The following is an 8,636-nucleotide window of genomic DNA, read 5'->3' as shown; positions in this document are numbered from 1 at the left end:
GCTGCTCACGCCAGGCTGCACCTGCGACAATGGCCAGCAGAGGGCGCCGCGCGGCTGCGATGCGGGTCCAAGGCCAGTTTTCCCGCTTCCCAGGACACCAGGACAGGGTGGCTGTCGCTTGGATGGGAGCAGATGGAGGGGGTGGGGATGGCCTCTAAGCAGGGTATGCTAGCCTGGCCGGGATGGCGGTCGGATTTCCGGTCCCGGCCAAGGCTTAGGGAGTCTCGCTGCAGCAGATCGGGGAGCTTGGCCTGCATGTGCCTCCCGCAGAACCCCCCACCCTGTCCTGGCCTTCCTCATCCTGGCCAGGACGCTGCCCCACGTTGAGTCCCACACAATAACCTGTGAGCCTGTCTCCCCAGGAGGGCCTGTCCCCAGGAAGGGGGTCACTCTGCGCCCCGAGACAGCTCCCAGGCACGTCTTAGGCAGAGCCTGTTGCCCCCCCTCCCCCACACCATTCAGGATTCCTAAGGTCTGGGGTCCTGCTCACCCCTCTTTTTTCCCCACGCCCAGCCTGACCCCAGGTTTCAGGAGAAGCCACTTCCCTGAGCCAAGGACAATGAGAACCCCCAGGGTAGAGGAGGAGGCTGGGGCAGGTCCCCCTGGGTGTCACTCCCTCTCTCCCACCCAGGCCCACTCTTGGTATGCTGGGGTAGGTACTGGTGGGGGGCCCCTGCCCAGCCTGGCCTGGAGGTACTGAGTGCCACCAGAGCCAACAACACAGATGGGTTCTGCAGTCCAGGGCCCCTGACGCGGGGTCTGTGTGTGTGGGGTGAAGTGACCCCATGCAGGGTCAGTGTGTGGGCCCCAGGGACCCCAATGTGGGGTCAGCGTGTGGGGGCTCAGGGACCCCAATGTGGGGTCAGTGTGTGGAGGGTGCAGGGACCCCAATGTGGGGTCAGTGTGTGGAGGGTGCAGGGACCCCAATGTGGGGTCAGTGTGTGGAGGGTGCAGGGACCCCTCATGCCCAGGGAACTTTGGAGCACTGTCCCACAAGGCACCCCTGTCTCAGAGGAGGGGTCCTGGTGGGCAGTGGTCAATTCCTTTCCACAATCCAGCTCCACACTCACCTGCCCACTGCAACCCCACAGAGCCACGTCCCCACCTGCACCCAGTCTGCAGGGGTGTCCCAGGACAGACTCAAGCCAGTCTGGCATGCAGCTGCCCTCCTCCTCTGAGGATAGGAGTGGGCTCTCCAGGGGACATAAAGACTCCAGGACTGGACCTCCAGGCAGGAAAGGAAGCGGGTCCTGAAGGCCTGTGCCCCACAGCCTCAGTACCAGGTGGTCTGCAGCGTAGTGGGTGGGCCAGTGGCAGCCAAGGAGAACCTCTCCCCCACCCTGTTAGGAGGCTGGGGTCTGCCCACCAGCGCTGCCCCATGTCTGCCTCTGAGGGTGCCTGCCATGCCCAGAGCATGGGGTTTCCTGGCAACTTTACAGGACTGGAAGCAGGAGACAGAACAGTGTCTGTCCCAGGGTGACCTCATCAGGAGACCGCCCATGCAGAGCTGGACCCCGCAGCTAAAGCAGAACTGTGAGACAGGCTGGGATCTCTGGAAAAACTGCCTCTCAGCCTTGGGGTTCCATGAAAGGTGAAAAAAAATAGATCCTCCAAGTTTACAGCTTGAAATCAGGCTACAGTGTGGCCCTGGAGACCACGAGGGGAGAAGGTAGAGTGGTCCCCGGTGGCAGGGTCTATCTAGGTGGCTGGCGGAGGCACAGGCAGACCCTGCCTGGAGCCCGCCCTGGTGACGCTGGTGGATCAGTCTCTTTGCAGGATGTGAGCAGCATCCCTGCTCTCAATCCACGAGGTGTCCACAGCGTGTACAGGGACATACATGTGCGTGCACACACAGCTGTGACACCCAGAAATGTCTCAGGACATTGAAATGTGTCCTTGGGGGCTGAAGTGTGCCTGGTTGAGAATCTGCCCCAGGGGAACACACCCACCAGGCCTCAGGATTTTGTGTTAAGTTCCAAGGAAAAGGAACATCTCGACTGGGCATGGTAGCTCATGCCTGGAATCCTGGTACTTGAGGCCAGGAGTTCGAGACCAGCCTGGGCAATGTAGGGAGAGACCCCCATCTCTAAAAAAAAGAAAAAGAAAAGAGAAAGAAAAAAGAAAATGAGTCCTCCAGTTTAAAAAAAACTCATAAACACCACAAGGAAACAATACACTCTGAGACCAAGCAGAAACAACAGATAGACTCTGTAGACACAGATACTGGAATTATCAGAGAGAACATAAAGTAGCAATGCTTTATATATATACAGAAACAGAGATTTCTGAAAATATGAAAAAAATACATAGGCTGGTCGCGGTGGCACATGCCTGTAATCCCAACACTTTGGGAGGCTAAGGTGGGCGGATCACGAGGTCAGGAGATCAAGACCATCCTGGCTAACACAGTGAAACCCTATCTCTACTAAAAATACAAAACATTAGCCAGGTATGCTGGCACGTGCCTGTAGTCCCAGCTACTCGGGAGGCTGAGGCAGGAGAATCACTTGAACCTCGGAGGTGAAGGTTGCAGTGAGCCAACATTGCATCACTGCACTCCAGCCTGGGCGGCAGAGAGAGACTCCATCTCAAAAAAAGTGGGGGGGGGGGGGCTAGATTTGCAATAATATTAAAAACTGAGATCTCAGCATTTAATAGTGTAATCTTAAACGTGTAAAGAACACACAGTACTTTTCACAAAATGTTATCTTCAGTATAAAAGAAATCGATGGGGCGGTGTGCAGTGGCTCACACCTGTAATCCCAGCACTTTAGGAGGCCGAGGCAGGCAGATCACCTGAGGTCAGGAGTTCAAGAAACATATGGGCTGGGTAGAGTGCTTCATGCCTAATAATCTCAGCACTTTGGGAAGCTAAGGCAGAAGGATAGCTTCAGCTCAGGAATTTCAGATCAGCCTGGGCAATATACCAAGGTCCTATCTCTACTTATGGAAAAAAAAATAGCTGGATGTGATGGCACGTGCCTGTGGTCCCAGCTGCTCAGGAGGCTTTAGTGGGAGAATTGCTTGAGCCTGGGAGGTCAAGGCTGCAGTGAGCCATGACTGCCACCAGGTTCCAGCCTCAGCAACAGAAACATGATCATTGCACATCATCTAAATCACCCATGGTTTTTTTTTCCTCATCTGGAAGCAGGGACACTGTCCCCCAACACACGCACTTCCCGAGGTTGTCAAGAGACCACGTAAATGTTTGGTAAACTGGGAAGCCCCAGCAGAGATGCTGGAGCCAGGTTATTACCGCCCTGCTGTTTGCCATTATCTTCCAGGCCTGTGTCTCTCTGCCCAGCTAGCCTGGGTCGCCTGCTCCTGCCCCCAACTGGATGGGGTGGGATTACAGCCTTGGCTAGCTACAAACCCCATAACCTGAGATAGCAGGGCCCAGGCATAGATGGCCTAGGGCATGGCTTTGCCCATTTTGAGTGTCTGAGACACCCAGTGGGGCCACCCCAATGCTGGCCAGGCTTTATTTGCCAGACAAGTTTGGGGTGACCATGTTGGGGCCCAAAGGGACCCAGTGACAGTGAGAAGTGGGTCCTGCAGCCTCAGATGCCCTGGGCCAGGAACGAGGAGTGCTACAAGGTGGGAAACAAGGAAGGAGCCACCCTGTCCTCCCTGTGAGGAGCCCCACACACCCCTCCAGCTGCTCCCCAGCTCTGCCCCTTCTCCCCTCCCCTTGCTCCCCTGTGGACCCATCTGTCTATCTGCCACCTCCCCTCCTCCTTCTGCCCTTCTCTCCCTGCTCCTGTTGGTGACAGGCAGGACCCCCCACTCACCACCCACTCAGCCTCCTAGAGGCAGAGCTGGTGCCCCTCAGATACCCTGTCCCCCGGCGGGGGCTTGTCCTACAGACAGCCCTGGACCACCCCCGCCACACCTCCTCGTCCTAGCACAGATGCCTGGCAACAAGGGAAGTTCATCAATTGGTAAGTTAGCCACGGGCAGGGCAGGGAACAGTCAGGCTGAGGCCTGAACTCAGAGTCCTCAGCGCTGTGAGGATTTGCAGGCTCCTTCCCTGGTCTCTGTCTCCCCCACAGTCTGCAGATCAGCTTTGTGCTCTCACAGCAGCTTCCTTCACAGGGTTGGAATCAGGCTGTTGGCAGCGCGAGGCTTCCATCTTCCTGGCTTCGGCCCCAAGAAAGGATGGAGCTCCCCTCCATTAGTTCCTATTCAGAAAATTCCAGAAGCAAGTTTCTGCTTGGTTTGGTTTGGTCTGGGCTGGCTGGGTAGCTGGCACACTAAAATGGCCAGGCCCTCTAGTGTCACGTGGTTGCAGTAGGATGGGGAGATGTATTTGTCAGCTCATGGTGCCACGCCAAAGTACCATAGCCTGGGTGCCTCAGACCACAAACACTTATTTCTCACAGTTCTGGAGGCTGGGAAATCCAAGATCAACGTGCCCACAAGGTTGGTTTCATTGTGAGGCCTCTTCTCTTGGCCCATACGTGGCTGCCATATTGTGTGCTCAGGTGACCTCTTCTTTGTATTTGTGCGGAGAGAGAGTTCACTCTCTGGTGTCTTGTCTTATAAGGACACGAATCCTACTGAATCAGGGCCCCATCCTTAGGACCTCATTTAACCTTAATGACTTCCTGAGAGGCCTCATCTCCAAATACTGCCACACAGAGGATTAGGCTTCAACATAAGACTTTGGAGGAGAAAGAGACATTCCGTCCATGATGGGAAGAAAAACTATTCATGAAAAAGCGGTGCAGTGGCCAGAAAATGGGACAGACAAAACTACAGATGCCCCCCATTTCCCCCAATACATCACACACACACACACACACACACACACACACACACACACACACACACGGCCTGCCTTTGCCCCTTCCCCACAAGGCCACTCCCCACCCCATGATTATTTACCTCCCTCCTACCCTGCTCTCTGGAGCTGCCCCTTCCCCTAGTGCTCCTGTGGCTCACCTAATGCCAGGTGCAGGTAGATGCATGTAAATGTAGCCCGGGGCTGGGGGCCTCCTGGACCATGTGTGTCCTGGGCCCCACATGGGACTGGGCAGGAAGTGGGTCTCACCCATGTCTACTGTCCTCAGGCAGAGCCTGGCCCTGGGACATGAGCTCAGTGGGTGCTGCAGCTTTGTTGAATTCACCTCAGACCCCCACTTCCCCACCATCCACTTATAAGGTTCCCAGGGCCTTGATACCTCTGTCCTTGCAAGAATAGAATGCGATTATGCAGCTCACACGAACCTGCTGGTGGCTTCCTACAGTAAAACGATATAATTTTCTAGTTAAAGAGAGTCTACCAAGCGACTAGCACAGTGAATGAAGACAGACCTACAACAAGGCACAACATTGGGAAATTTCAGAAAAGGACTAAGGATAGAGAGAAAATTCTGAAACCTTCCAGAGAGAAAAGACAGGTCATATACAAAGAAGCAAGACTCAGCATGACACCGACTTCTTCCCAACAACACTGGGAGCTAGAAAATAATAGAGCAACATTTCCCAAGTGAGGAGAAGTTACACTTAAATTAGAGCATTATTTCCAGTCAAACTATTAATCAGGAGTGGGGATAAAACAATGACATGATAAATATGCGAAGGTCAGAAAGCTTGACTTCCATTCACTCTTTTCATCTCTAGTAAACACTATTCTAAGCAAATAGATCTTAAATGTTCTTACCACAATAATAATAAGTATGTGAGGTGATGGAAATCCTAACTTGATTTAATCATTTCCCAATGTATGCATATATCAAAACATCACACTGAACATTGTGTAAATATACACAATATTTACAAAAATACACAATAAAATTGAGTATTTTTATTTATCAATTATACTTTAATACTGTTGGAGGAAGAATTCAATATAATATTAAAACAAAAAACAATTGCAAAACCTAAAGAAAATCATTAGGCTGGGAGTGGTGGCTCACGGCTGTAATCCCAGCACTTTGGGAGGCTGATGTGGGTGGATCACCTGAGGTCAGGAGTTCAAGACCAGTCTGACCAATATGGTAAAACCCTGTCTCTACTAAAAATAGAAAAATCAGCCGGGTGTGGTGGTGTGTGCCTGTAGTCCCAGCTATTTGGAAGGCTGAGACAGGAGAATTGCTTGAACCCAGGAGGTGGGGGTTGCAGTGAGCCAAGATCACCCACTGCACTCCACTCCAGCCTGGCTGAGACTAGATTAATGATTTTTTTTTTTTTTTTTTCGGAGACTTGAGTCATTAGTCCAAACCAGCCTTTTACAGATGAGGTCAGTGAAGTACAGAGGGGTGAACTGAGTTGTGTGATCTTAAGCAGCAAGCCATCAGCAGAACTTGACCTGAAATCCAAAGCCAAGCTGTCTTCTATTACCTCGAGGTCCTTCAGTCCAGCCCTCCCGGTCTGCCTTGGGAATCGGTATTGGTGATAAAGGGAATAGAGAGGAACATCCATAGCGCTCTCCATTTAGATTGACATTCACACTGAGCCAGGGCGTCGGCAAGAAACGGTGCAAGTCCCAAGAGTGCTCACCCCAACCCTTTTCCCCTCCCCATCCTCTCTCATAACCAACTTCAGCTAAAAGGTCTGAGAAGAACAGGGAGTGTTAGATGACTCTCATTGGGTGTAAATGACTCCCACCACGATTTCTGTTTTATCAAGATGTATCTCCAATAACAGTTTGTTCCCGCACATAACCTGCAGGTGGCACCAGAGCAGCGCGGGAGCCGAAGGTACCACTCCAGGCTTCCTGGAGACCCGGGCAGGGCGGGGTAGGGCGAGGCAGAGGTGGTGCACACCACTCAGCTGGGCTGCGGATCAGTACACAGCGTTTGCAATGGACACATGGGCCTTCTGGCTAATTTCCTCTCTTTGGTAAGTTGATCACATGCTTTAGCATCCAAATCCAGAAGCTTCAGAGAGTGAAAGGGGCACTATTATAATTGCACTGGGACAGCAGACATAACCTTAGCTGTATCCTGCAAACCAGAACATATGGTCCCCTATCCTCTGGTCACTTTTCCTTCCTTGTTCCATTCTTCCTTTTAATTCTTTTTCTTTTAAAATACACAACATTCCTTTCTCCAAGCACCACCGTCTTTGAAAATGCCCCTGCAATCGGGATATCTTCAACCACGCAACATCTGCTTTCGCTTCTTGAGTCTGAACAGACTCTCTGAACCCACCCCAAGTGGGTTTTAGCTTCCAGTCAGAAGACTCTGCTCCCCGGCTTACCATCCCCATGACTCAGGAATTAAAAGTATCAGACGTGGAACACTGACCCTTATCTCAACTGTGGTGCCTCTTTGCTAAATTTATTCCTGTAATTTTGCTCTGAGTGCTCATGTCCTTTATCTCTTTGAATTCATGTATATTAGTTTATCAAATTGCAAGTAGACAAGCCCCATTAGGCAGGATTCTTATATTTCAAGATCATCCCGTTACTCCATTCAACCCCAAATTAGCTGCCATTTATCCCCTTGTTTCTGAACCCTCTTCACTTAATAGTCTCACAAACATCCATCCACTGCAAAAAGGACTCAAACTGTTCTCACTTCCATTTTTAGTTGATTCGTTGCTATCCAAGTAATGATTAGTCTGCGGGAGTCATAGCAGAGAACTGTGCCCTTAAATTTATTTTTATAGTTGGATTCTGCTAGTTGTGGGGATCAAGGGAGACAGTGGCGGCAGGGATGCGGTGTTAACTGCAGGTGCGGCCGTAGGGGAACTTTGCTAACTGCCCATGTGAGTTCAGTCTCTTGCGGTATTTGTCACCCAGGTCTATGGTGAGGTGTGACATACGGGAGGTAAGGTTTGATGCCTGCTCCGACTCCAGTCTCACTGACACGCACGAGACATTTGGCAACTCATGGCCCTGCCTTGGGGAAAAGAGCAGTCTGGGAGAGCTTCTTCAAGGCAGGCTGACTTCACTGTGGTCTGGGGTGTGACTGAGACAGGCTTACCTGGCAAGAAACTGGAGGGTATCTGGGTAAAGAGCTGCAGTGTGGGCAGTGTGGGCAGAGGTGTAGTGTGGGCACTGAGGACAGCTGCTGGCCAAAGCAGGTAACAGAGACAGAATGAGGAAGAGCTCTGTGGGAGGGTGGGCATAGGGTGGAGAACTTTCAAATTCCAAAGAATGTGACTTGTTGAGGCTCAATCCTGTAGGCAGTAGAGAGCCATGGAAGGTTCTTAGGTGGAGAAATTGCTGGAGATTAGTGAGCAAGCCCTGTCTCCATGAGCAGCATGGGTGGTCCACAGGCATGACTGTGCAGGGAGCCGGTGCAAATGCCTCTGTGTGCAGTGAGCTTCTATGTTGTGACACTGCCCACGTGTGTGCTTCAATGAGCCCAGTGGCTGCACACCCCAGATCTGTGCTGCACGTACCTGCCAGTGAGGGTGCCAGGCACTGGGCACTGGTAGGGAAGGAGGCGTGTTAGGGCGCAGTCTCCAAAAGCCCTCTTGTGAATCCACATGTGCTTCTGGAGGAAGGAGCCCTGCACACCGCAGAGAGCATGCGTCGGTAAAAGAAACACTCAACTGGGAATCAGGCGGGCTGGCCAGCGCCACGGCCCCAAATGTCTCTGTCCTCCAAGAGGCCGGATGTGAATCACAGGAATTTGCAGCCCAGCCTGGAGTGGGATTTATGAGTCTGCCTCCAGCCCGGG

Source organism: Callithrix jacchus, chromosome 8 (genome assembly GCF_049354715.1).
Source record: "Callithrix jacchus isolate 240 chromosome 8, calJac240_pri, whole genome shotgun sequence".
Taxonomy (NCBI): domain Eukaryota; kingdom Metazoa; phylum Chordata; class Mammalia; order Primates; family Cebidae; genus Callithrix; species Callithrix jacchus.
Note: the sequence above shows the minus strand (reverse complement) of the source record.